The sequence below is a fragment of the Crocodylus siamensis genome, chromosome 7 (assembly GCF_052110815.1).
Source record: "Crocodylus siamensis isolate JL-2025a chromosome 7, ASM5211081v1, whole genome shotgun sequence".
NCBI lineage: Eukaryota > Metazoa > Chordata > Crocodylia > Crocodylidae > Crocodylus > Crocodylus siamensis.
The window spans coordinates 74,573,665-74,586,447 of record NC_143401.1 but is presented as its reverse complement, the minus strand read 5'-3'; the positions used below and the strand labels follow the sequence as shown (position 1 = coordinate 74,586,447).

General features: G+C 38.2%; 1 long non-coding RNA gene across 1 annotated transcript in view; it reads left to right on the top strand.

Annotated features, from left to right (window-relative positions):
• Positions 1-12,783, top strand: part of LOC149859977 (uncharacterized) — a 211,478-nt gene that overhangs the window by 98,300 nt on the left and 100,395 nt on the right. The gene's annotated exons all lie outside the window — the stretch shown is intronic.

Below are 12,783 nucleotides of genomic sequence, written 5' to 3'. Positions count from 1 at the left end.
TTCACAGCAATGCCTCCAGGCAGCACCACAGAAAAACTATTGTCAGGCTTGGCTAAAGAGCAGATGGTTTGGAAGCAAGTATCATATTGGGCCTGAGAAAAAATCTAGGGACTGAGATTCTCTTTCCTCCTCTGTTTACCTTACACCAGGAAAAGGGACATCGGTGCTCTTAAAGGGACTCTAAAAGTTTTTAATGTTTAGCTGGAGGAAGACTCATCCAGTAAACGAAGTGAAAATGCATTTGAAAGATTGCCTTCCAAAGACCAACGTGATCTCTAGGATATAGGCAGTATGCAGGAAGCGCAACAAAGTGTGGGAGGGACACGTCCCCCCTGGGATTATAGCATACATTTCTGGAGATTCAGGGGAGCATTTGTAGCCGGTAGGACAGTTCAGGGAAACTTTTGTAGTTGAGACCAGTCTCACATGCCCGTCTAAATTATGAAAGGACTGACAGCAGAGAGCTGGCTTAAAGCCTTCTGTACCACTGGGATACTAATGTGCTGCACGTCTCCATGACAGCACTTCACTTTCTGTGAATACACTTTACAAGGGAATCTTCAGATTTAGCCATATTAGAATCTTGTCTATATCCTTAACTAAACTGAGGTTCAGCATGCTGTGCAATCAAGCATGTGTCATGATCCACCTCATGGTAATTGATTGTGGCAAGCCGTAGGTTGGAGCAGCTGTGAACTGATGTTAAATGTAAAGTGCCCTTGTCCACATCAAGTGCCAAATGATATTGAGCATTGTCTTAATATGTCAAGACACAATGTAATTTCTCATGGTAGATAAGGCTGTGGAAAAGTATCTGTTTGTGATAACAGGTGTTAACAATAAAAGTAGGTGAGCCGGAACTGAATATTGTTTAGATGCAAGCGTAACCAAGAGCAAGTCCTGTTCAGCATCATTGCAGGTACTGTAGTTAAAACTAGGCTAATGTGCACTGATAACATTTGCAAGTAAGTACTTATGAATGGAAACAGTTCCTTCGAGGACTAAAAAGATGAAGATTTTGTTGTACAGAAGTAGAGTAGGACTTCAGTCACCAGTCTTTTCATTAACTGGCTATAGTCTTTCCATTTCTCTAGCATGTCAGTAGCTTCAGCCTCCTCTGAACCAAGCCATGTGAAAAGATGTGTGCATTCCTTTAAAGTGTCACTAAGGTTTTAGAAGTGACTGTATAGAACTTTTTTCTTATTCAGTGAATGGGTGCCATTTGCAATTTCAGCTATTTGAGCTTTACTGATTTAACACATTTTCCTACATTTTACCTTACTAGTTCTTCAGAGTCTATACAACCGTGACGTGGATTAATGTGTAGCTCACGTCAATGCAATTGACAGCTGATAATAGTTCCAATTGCAGAAACTCTTGTTAGACATACTAATATATGAGTCAGAAATCATACAGTTTGAGCTGCAGACTAAAACTAACATTTTCACTACTGGGATTTGGCATGAAAGTTACTGAGAAAATGCGTAATATTCCCATACCATTTAGTTACTTTTTAGAATACAATTTTCTGAATCATTTTAGATCCTAAACAAGTTGTGCAGCTAAGTAACAATCTTAAAGTTAAGAAGGGTAACCCATCTGTATACCTAATCATGCACACATTTTAAAAAGCAACTAGTAACTGTCTTATTTCCAGATCTGTAATATGAAGCACCTTTTAAAGGGGCCTGAGTTTTTTTGGAAGGTGGATGCTCTGCTCTGTGTTTTCTGAAAAGAAGCTTCCCTTAAAAATCTCTGGGTTGAGTACAAATGAACCACGTATCTAAAATCACCAGTGATTCCCGAACACAATGTTTCTGTATTTGTAGAGGGATGATGTGTTGAGCAAAGCTCAAAAATACTATTGAAAAATTAGTTGTTTTTCTACCATAAAATCTTTAATGGAAGTGTATACCAACAGTTAAGCCTGTACTGAGTTTTCATAAAATTATTTCCTTCAGATGGGAAATTAATTATGAATTAATTCAAATGGAATTCCTTTTGAATCACACATTGTAAAAGGGATAAAAATAGGAGCTTAGTATAGACATGACTGTCAGATATTAGAAATGTCAGCCTATTCAATGAGATCTTAATCTTTTTAAAATACTAGTCAGTACTATTTTTACTGGTCAGTAGGGAGTCAATTTTTTTTTGCCTCATATCTTTACAGATCATTATAATTTGGAAGAGACAGCTAAAGTGTTCAACTGTTGATCCCTAGAGTAAAAATAGATGGAAATTAGGAGATTAACCACTGCTGTCATTGTTAAAAGCATCTGGCCAGAAATTTGAAAATAATTATATAGTATTGCAATTGTCTATAGAACACAACCCAAAATGAAATTTTGTATTATATATACTATAATTTCATTTTGAGTATATATTTGAATTCATTCTTAACCCAACCTCTATTATTCAGCCATGGTTGGAAGAATGTTTTGTACATGCAAATTTTATAACATTCACATGCCAATTTAAGAGATTATCATTTGGACAAATGAGAAATTATGTACAAGAGGAAGCAAGTGTTTCTTAATCAGTGCCTATATAGTAGACTCCAGGCTTACAGGATTTCTTGTGCCTTGATGATTTCTTTTTTCATGGACAGAAGTTCTATCTTGGATGTCTACTTTTGTGAGTGCACTGTTTCAGATGTAATCAAATTGTAGGCACACAAGGCTCTTAGGGTAGATATGCTATCTTCTATTATACCAACCAAATAGCTGGAAAAATTGTTCTTTGCAAGCTTTCAGGCACAAGACTCTCTCCAATGCCTGAAGAAAGGTGTTTGTGCCCCAAAGCTTGCAAAGAACAATTTTTCCAACTATTTAGTTGGCCTACTAAAAGATATCACATTTACCCAAAGAACCTTGTCTGCCTGTCCTTGGAGCAACATGTTTACAACCAATAGCCATTCAATTGTAGGACATTATTATTATTATTGCTGAGTCTAGTGAGAAAAGTTCTTGACTTAAAAGCAAATGTATAGGATTATAAGGAAAGTGTTGCGATATAGAGGCTTTATTTGTTTTTTTTACCCATAATAGATGATTGTTGGTAAGAACCAGCTGGTGGATTTAACATCAGAAATGAATTTTGAGAAGGACATTTTCATTCAGATTTGTGCTTTGATTTTCTTCTTACAAGAAATATACAAAAGGGGGAGTTAATTTTGACTCATCTCTAATAATTAACTTTTCATTGTGTCAGGAATGTATATTTTTTTTACAGTAATCCAGAATTGACCAGTACTAGGAACTAATAATTACATTTTCCAAAAGACACGTTTTAAATTCCCAATTAAATCAATAGAGACTGCAGGCGAGTTTCATAGTAAGCATTTGACTTTTTTCAAAACCAGTATGATAGATTTGTAGGTCAGACTCTCATCTGGCATTAATTAGCATAATAACTTTATACACTACGATAGAGCTTCACCAATTTACCTCAGCTAAGAATTTGGACCATATCATAGATTCATACATTCAGAGGTGTTAGGGGATGGAAAGGATCTCAAAAGATTATCAGGTTCAACCCCTCTGCCCTTGGTCAGATTTACTTCGAATGTTTCTCTCCAGAGGAAGGAAATGCTTCTCCTCTCCCCAATTCCTTAGGATACATGTCCTTTATCTAATGAATGGTGACTGTGCAAGCAGTTGCAGTATGAACTTTTCTTGTCTAGTTCTGGATTTGACCCCATGTTGCCCCCAAGAGCCAGGACTGGACTCCAGAAGCTCTGGGCTGCCCCTGCCTGGGCCAGAGTTGGGCCCCACATTGCCCTGCATGACCAGTCTAGCATGCAGGGCCATAGCCTGTAGCCACAGATCCATGGGGAGCCTTGCAGTCCAGAAGACCTCACACTGGGGACCGGGGGTTGGGTATCCCTGGCCTAATAAATCTGGTTATTTGTTTATGCTAAAGCTAGGTATTAGACTTGCTTGAAATAAATGTAATTGAAAAATTGAGTGCGACTGTACACCATACTATATAGCTGTATGGTATGTCAAGATGTAGTTGGAGGACAATTTCTCTAGTGAACTTGGCAAGCACTTCAGGTGGTTTATAGTCCACATGGCTTTCTAGTCGCAACAGATTTAAGAAAAAAAACAATTGGAGGGCATTTGATAGAAATAAAAAGGTATTGCATTTTGTTCTGGGGGTAGATATTCCTTTTCTAAAAGTGTTGGTATAAACTCTGTAAGACTTCTGTAATAGCATGGTTTTTCAGCTTACAAAGCACTAGTGTTTTCTCTTTAATTAAAAAGGATTACATTACAATCAAATACCACTGTACAAAATAAAGGGGGGAAAACAGGATGATATATCATATACTCATAAGTTATTCTGTTTAGTGGCTGTGTGCCCTATTAAATACTGTGTTGTAAAATGTGTGCTATAGAGAATTTCAATAGACTTGACATCAAGATAAGAGAAAAATAATAAAAATATTGAAGTCTCTTTTATAACAGTCCTTTGTAACAAGGGAACACTAAACATAAAATGACTTTTTGCCAATAATTGTCCTTTTCTTCTTTAAAGCAATACAGTAAACCCCCAGCAGGTTTGAAACTAGCAGCTATGGGATTGTATCTCTACTAAATGCAAAATTCAATTCAGTGTTCAGTTGTTTAAAATTTAAAATATAAACTTTAGTAGGTAATAAAAATTGGACTTCTGCTAGTGCTTATTAGCCTGGAAAGTATTCTATGTAACTTAATAGAAAACATAGGCACTGATATTACTCTGGGGTTTTTTAAAGACAGGACTTTGTGTTTTTAATAAATAAACCATGACAAAGCTGAAACATTATACAAATTAAACCAATTGAATGTGTAAATAAAGAAGCTGTACTTGCATGACATGAAAACTTTGCAAGGTTATTTTTTACTGGATATTAAATGGGAACATTATCCCATTCCATAGCACAATAGGAATATACACAGTCATAGCCTTGTTAAATCAGATTGCATTTCTCATTGTCCTCTGTCAGAAGCAGGAAGCCATCATGCTTATTTACCACACCATTATTTGTATTTTTATAGCGTTCAGAGTCCCTAACACAGTGGAGCTCCATTACCCTAGGTACCATATTTACATACAGCAACTGTATGCCTAAATTCTTTGGGTCAGATGTAGTTCTACATATTGGGTATCTATCTGGATTTACATGATTTTATTACACCCTATTCAGGTCCCTGAAAACCTTAAGGATAAAATGGTGATTGCTACAAAGGTAAATGCACAAGTAGATTAAGGCAAAAACAGCAGTGCAGAGGAGGAGGACCCCCCTCCTACCTGTTGTATTAAGTTTTTCAGGGACTTGGGGTGGAATAGGATTTCACTGAGGTGTTCAAGTAGTATGTCACTGAGGTGCCCAAATCCATGCCTAAAAAGTGGAATAGAATCTGGACCATGCTTTCACCAAAATCTTGCCTGTGTGGAGTGGGATAGTTCTTATGGCTGTTTGTAGCTGAAATGAGGGGCATGTGTGCTCAACACTTTAAAGCAGGTTAAATGCTTTTGCATCACTTTAATGGTGTTGGCGTTTGCACACGTCAGCAGCGTATTGCACGTTAATTCCAGGTGCTGTAGCACATTCAGTGGTGTAATTCACTTTAAATGTCTTTGGGGCGTAGCAAACTAAAACATCTCTGAGCAGTTTTAATTTGCTGTCCTACAGCTGCAAAGCGAAGCACCAGGATCTGTGCAGCTCAGCAGCTGTGCAGGCAGCACATGCAGGCAGCCTGGCAGCAGCAAGGGAAGAAAGAAAAAAGGCTCCACTGAAGGAAAAAAAAAAAGAAGTGGTGAGCCTGGTCTTCCCACATGCAAGCTGGAGCCTGCCTGCCTGCAGGAGCTGTGCGGGGACCCAGTCCTTTCTTCCGTGGCTGTGGTGTCCCCTGGGACCACTCTGGCTGGATGCCTATGGACAGGTGCCACCGGGGGGGGGAGGGAAACCCACCATTGCTGCGGACGGAAGCACCAGTCCCTCACTGCAGCCCAGGGACCGCTCCACCCATCAGCAGTTCACCCTCCCCTCCCGCCACTGGAGAGGCAGATGGATGTACACAATGTGGTGGTTTACTTTAAAAACCCACCCCTTCAGTTTAGGGCAAAGTAACCCCCTGTTTCATCTACAGATGCCCTATGGTGCTTCCTTTATGCACTGTAATGACCTGAGTCCTTACCTTAAAATTCCGTGTGGATATTAACACATGAAATAATGCTTGCTTCCTGTTTGACAATATATTTTACTTCATTATGCAGTTAGTGTATGGTACTGTTGATGAGTGGATTGATATTGTATTCTAGTTTAATGCTCCTTCAGCTGTCTTCTGACAAAATTGTGCACCATGTCAAGGCTAACTAGTCTGTTTACCTGTTTACTTCTACTACTTTAGAATCATGGTAGGACTCGGAGAGTATTGATTGATGGAACTGAGTCATGGCAGAGGGTGACCGGTGGCGTCCCTCAGGGTTCAGTATTTGGATTAGTGCTTTTCAGTGTGTTCATCAACTATTTGGATTTGTGTATTAAAAGCGAATTAGCAAAATTTGCTGATGACACCAAACTATGGGTGAGTGTGGTCATGCTCGAAGACAAGCTGGCAACACAGGACAGGTTGGACAGGCTCGCGAGGTGGGTGGACCTCAACCAGATGTTGTTTAATACAGAGAAATGTAAAGTGCTCCATCTGGAGAGAAATAATCCATAACATACAGGCTCGGCAGTGCTATGCTTACTAGCACCACATCTGAAAAAGACCTGGGTGTCATGATAGACAAGAAAATGAACATGAGCCACCAATGCGATGTAGCTGGCAGAGCTAATCAAACACTGGCATGCATCTACCGAGACATTTTGAGCAAGGCTAAGAATGTCACCCTCCCTCTCCACTTGGCCTTGGTGAGACTGCGGCTGGAGTTCTGTGTCCAGTTCTGGGCACTGCACTTCAGGAAAGATGTGGAGAAGCTCAAAAGAGTCCAAAGGAAGGCCACCTTCATGATTAGAAGCCTAGAGACCAGGTCATATGAGGAGAGGCTGAAAGACTTGGAACTGTTCAGCCTGGAGAAGAGAAGACTCAGAGGGGACTTGGTGGCACCCTGTAAGTATATCAAGGGCATATACATAAGGGCTTTGGGGAGCATCTGTTCACCATGGCTCCCCAGGGCAGGAGAAGAAATAATAGGCACAAGTTGATTGATGATTGCTCCAGGCTAGACATAAAGAAAAACTTGTTTACGAGTTGAGTGGTGAGGGCTTGGAACAGGATCCCCCTAGAGGTGGTGCAGTCACTCATCCCGGTGATCTTCAAAGTGTGTCTTGATGCCCATCTTGGCGGGGGTCATCTGATCCCAGCAGTCTTCCCTGCCCAAGTACAGGGAGGTGGACCTGATGATCTGTAACATCCCTTCCAGCCCCTAACAACTATGAAACTTAAAGTAACCTCCCTGTTCCGATGCTGGATTGCAGCCAGCATTCGGCCATTTACAAATGAGTGTTCCTGGAGTCAGCATTATTGCACTATAGCTAGAAATAATGAAGTATGTGATTGCCACTTAGGAGATAAGGCAACTGAAGACCAGTACAAACACCCAATGCTCCCATACAATTTTCAGTAGAACCTTCTTGTGTCTTCAATCACTCAGTGTAATGTGTATAACTCTACACATCCTCAAATAGCATTCTACTAGCAAGATAATATAACACAACCCCCCCTGAAATTTTGAAACATAGGAAACACATTTGCAGCTAAACTGATATTCAAGAGTAATAGGCTTTCTTCTGCTCATAAATATACTGTATACGTTCATTAAATTTATAGCAATGAGGGAAGTGCAGAATGTAATTCTAGGTCATTGCTGCCACAGTCGGACACAGAAGATCTTATTCTGCTAAGGTAAAAAAAACTGTTGTGCCAGAAGTCATCTTGTGACATACATCACTAAACTGTAGGTAGGATTTATATTGGCCTTCCCCAAGAGGGGTAAATGTCTCTCCATAGAGGTAATCCATTAAATGTTCTGTGCATGGAGTTGAAAAAGTCAGGCATAGGTTCAAGAGTCTATTTACACACAAGGGGAAAGATTCTGATTTCTCCAACTGTATTGCTCAAAGCTTCCAAAGAATGAAGGATCGCTCGTCTTCCCACAGGTTAAAATGCCTTCAGATGAGGACATCTGAGGCCATTAAGGGCAAAGGAGCAATGCAGCATGTAATAGACTCATAATCTTGATCTACTCAAATCAATCTCAAATTGAAATATGGACCAAAGTGTACCAAATTTGTGTTCAGCAGTTATCTATGAGTGAGCAGTTTTTTGTCTAGGAATATATATATCTTTACTTTCAGCCTATGCACCACAAAACTCTTTTCTCTCGTGCACCTCATTTTCTTGTCTATGACCTTTTCATGTATTTATTTATTTATCTTGACTGGCTTCAAGTTACAGTTCTTTTTCCAATATAACGTTCAATTTCTAGTTTCATGCCTGGTACTGTGTGAAAAGGGGGCACTAATATACTCGTTCTTCATACTGTTTAACATGAATCTTTTAATATACATTAACGAAGCAGAGAGAAATAACCTTTGGCATAATGCACAAGGGGTATAATCAAAAGTCAATGGCAAGACTTGTGTTGATTTTCAAGATTTATTCACCCTTTAAGTCTGACCTCCACATTGGATGCCAGTCTTTCATTCATTTTCCTAAATGCCATTCTATTTGCAACCCTTTAACAAACTTCTGTCTTCCTTGAAAGTTAACTACTATGCAAAACAACTACTACTGTTGGTGACAGGAAAAATAAAAAAATGATAAAGGGGTGAATACAGAAGGCCCTCAGGAGGCACAGATAAGGTTGTAATGCAGGATGGGTGGTAATGGTGAAACATGTGTTTGTAGGTCATGGATTAGTAGATCTGTTGTTAAGGGACTTAATTTAAATTGTATTTCTTTATTAAATATATCAGATAAAGGATGAATAGCCACCCTGTTTCCAAAGAAATATCCTTGTCTAAATTTGAATCTTATTGAAAATGGCTTGCTAGTATGCAGCCGTTCATCACTCCACTGAGTGTAAGATAGGGCAGCCAACCTTATTTTATGAATTAGCAACAGCTCCAAGAATCTTGGCAATCATAACTTGCTAAGATTCCCAAAGCTGTTGCTAATTTGAATCTTTCTTAACAGTAATATGCTAATTTAATTATTCCTCAGCAGAGGTGTTTTTCTTTTTTTTTTTTTTTTTACAAAAAATCAAGATTCACTTTCACCTTAAGAATCTGGCTAATCAGTTTGCAAGTTTTCACAAAATGTTCATAATTTTCTCATTAAAAATTCTTTTTGTTTCCTTAGGATACAATCTGGCAAAGCTGTGTATGGGAAAAATGATTTATGTATTAATTGGAAGGAAAATTACCAATCTGAATTTCCATGGGAGCATTATTTTATTTATTTATTTATTTTGCAAAACTGCCTAGTGCTAAACTAACAAACCTCAATAAACTACTTAACACTGCAAATTACTGCTCATACTTTCATCTTTGAAAAATGAATGGATGTTACTTTTTTGAGGTCTGCTAGCAACTGAGTGATCAGCAACCTGCAGCTGATCACTTTTAGTCCTCACCCTGCAATTATGGTAGATGCATGGCTGGAGACCACATTTATCAATTCTTCACTTGACCCTTGAGCCACAATGTATTCTCCCCAGCTCTAAAAGGTACAGCTCTCAATAATTAAATAAAATGTAATTGCTTTAGTTGTAGTATTCTATTTCCAGTTAAGAAATTGCATTTTTAAATTCCCAGATAAATTATTGGAGAATCACCCACCCTTTAAAAAAGAAAAAATGGCTCTTTAGACTTTAAGAAATATTCTTTACATGTGTTACCAGTTGCAATGAATGTATTCCTATATTTGCCAGGTATATATATATAAAATTAAAAAATAGGATTGATGATATTTGACTTGCGTCATATCTGTAGAAATTTGACAGTAGTGCTTAGAGTCCTTTATCTAGTAACTGGTAATTTGATATTCACAGTGCTAGATTCAAATAGAGAAGCTACTTTTAGATTAACACATTTACCTTATCAAATAATTGATACAGATTTTTATTTATTTAATTTTAATTTTTTCCCCTAACCTGATTGCCCTTTAAGGTCATCCCTGTTCTTGGACTATATGCTAGATACTTGGTCCCCAGTTAATCATGTGTTCCATTTTTTTAAAAGTGAATTGGATAGTGGACTTCATATGTTTGAGGTTAGGTACATTTCTTACATTTATCCTCCTATATTAGGGACCAAACATACTCCATTGAAAGTTAGTGAACTTGTTCATATGTTTTAAGAAGTTACATGGAGTAGGCTTTAAAAAAACATATCCATCATTACTAAATGCTGTGATTATAATGTATGAGGCTGTTTTGAAGATAGCTTCATGATTGAGACTATTACATGCCAAAAAGAAATCTAAAATAAGTGCTCTTCTGTAGATTACTCTTCATAGGCAAAGGGAACTTTGAACAAATTCTTAAAAAGAATTCCTGCAGACAATTAAAGTGTTACCAATTTCAAGGTTTAGTTTTTTCCAAATTATGCAGCTGATGCCAATGGATTTCCCACTTAATGAACAAGAACATAGTAAAAGAGAGCCAAATTAGGGTCAAAGACATTTAGGAAAGGAAAAGAAAGAACTTAACTGTAACATCAAAGGAGAATTAATATTTTTCTGTTTGGGCTTATCAAAGGTATATTATCAAGAATTGTTGACAATTTAGTAGGTGAATTAATGTAGCCTTCAATGTTTTACAAAGAGCTGAAGAAACAGATAGCGATCATTTGCTGTATATCATAGAAATGGATATCGAGATAAAATATTTAGAAAATTCAGAGAATTGGAATAAAAATAACCAGCTTCTAATGTCCATATTTCCTGTTTCTGTGAGTTCAGTTATTTGTTCCCTCTCCCTCTCTCTGTCTCTTGTATAATGTTCCCTTTTCATTGTCACTAATGCACAGTTCATTTATGTTAATTTGTGTACCTCACTTGTTCATCATGGGAGACTTCTTCCTTTATAGTGTTGTGCTGTTTTATGCAGTATTACTGTGCTCTTAATCTTTGAGTCTCAAGGCTACAATAGCATTTCATGGATACATCATTGCAGATAAGAATTTAATCCATTCCGTACCTGAGTACACAGACATCTTTCACAGATAGAAATCTTTGATGTTTATTTTGGAAGAAATAGGTTTGTCCTTCTTCCTTTCTGTTGCGTTGTTCTAAAGAACCAGAATTTGCTTGCTGATTTAATGATTAAAGATTAGAGTGGTGAATAAGTAGCCAAGAGCCAACTGCTGCTCTACAGCTATTCCCCCACCTGTCCAATCCAGTTTTTAATATTCCCATGGATTTTCTGGAAGACCCTATATCCTCCCAGGGTGGCCAACCTCAGTTTAATAGGCATTGGGCTCAAACACTCTCATTGCTGCTTGTCTGTTCTTATGAGATAATATTACTGCTTAGAATATTTATCAGGCAACCTAGCCCCAGGGTTTCCTAATACAGTAGTACTTTATAATTCTGAGTGCTTAATTTTTTGTTTTATGTACCATAACACCTCCTTGTCCCATTCAACCTGGCCACCCTTCAGGAATCTCTTCATGTAAAGGTGATGTCATTTGATAACCTTTTGAGCTGTGTTTCAGCAGTTCATTAACTACGTGAACTGATAATACAGTAATTTAGCATATTGCAAACAGGTGCAGCACACTCTCCCCACCCTCTGCTTTCTTTGGAGCTAGCACTGATACATAATATGGAATGACAGCTGGGACAGCAGGGCTCTTCTCTTGGGGGCCACCTGTCTGCATATGCTACCTTTGCCAAGCACACTTAATTGCTGTTTTGATAAAACTAGTAATGAGGTGTTGTAATAGACAGTATTGAGATTTTGAAAACATCTCACAAAGTCCTAATGAACATTACAGGCCAGATTCTATTCCACCCTGTTAGACAGTTAAATGGACTTGGGTGCTTAAGTGGAACAAATTCACTCTGCTCAACTCCCTGAAAAATGGTAAATGAAGAAGGTGGGAGTGTCTTCTAGCTCCCTACTGCTTTTACTGTGACTCAATTATAAGAGTTAGATGGTGGTGTATTATAAAAGGAGATGCATAATACATTTTCAGGGTCTTGACCAGGGTGGAACAGAATCACACTTAAGCACCAAAGTTCATTAGATGCCTAATAGGTGGGAAAGAATCTGGCCTCGATTCAGAATGGCTTGGATGAAAACACAGTTTCTTGGTTTGACCAAAAGATAATGTGGGGAAAAATGTGTGTTCGGGCAAAATGATCAAGACAGTATGGTATGATGGTTAACCATAAAGTGCGGTACGTTTCAAAATGGGGAGGAAGTTCTGGAACCTTCTGCGTGTGTAGCTTGGCTTTATGTAACTGTAATTATTCAATACATGGAAGAAGGAGCAGAAAGCATGTAACTATAATGTGTTAATTTAATTTTAATTTAAGGACAAGGAGTTACAAAGGCCAGTGAGGACAGACAAGTAGTACAAAGGGACATGCTGTTTAGAAACCTGGCCAGGAAAATAAAAATAAACACAAATTTGTAGGGGAGGATCAAGGTAATATATTTGGGAAAAATGGAGTGTACACAGATGACAGGGAGAGATTCCTGGAAAGAAATAATTTCAGGAGAGGCAGATGGTGTGAGTATTAGACAGCAAATCAGGCATGTGTGTGTAACATAAGG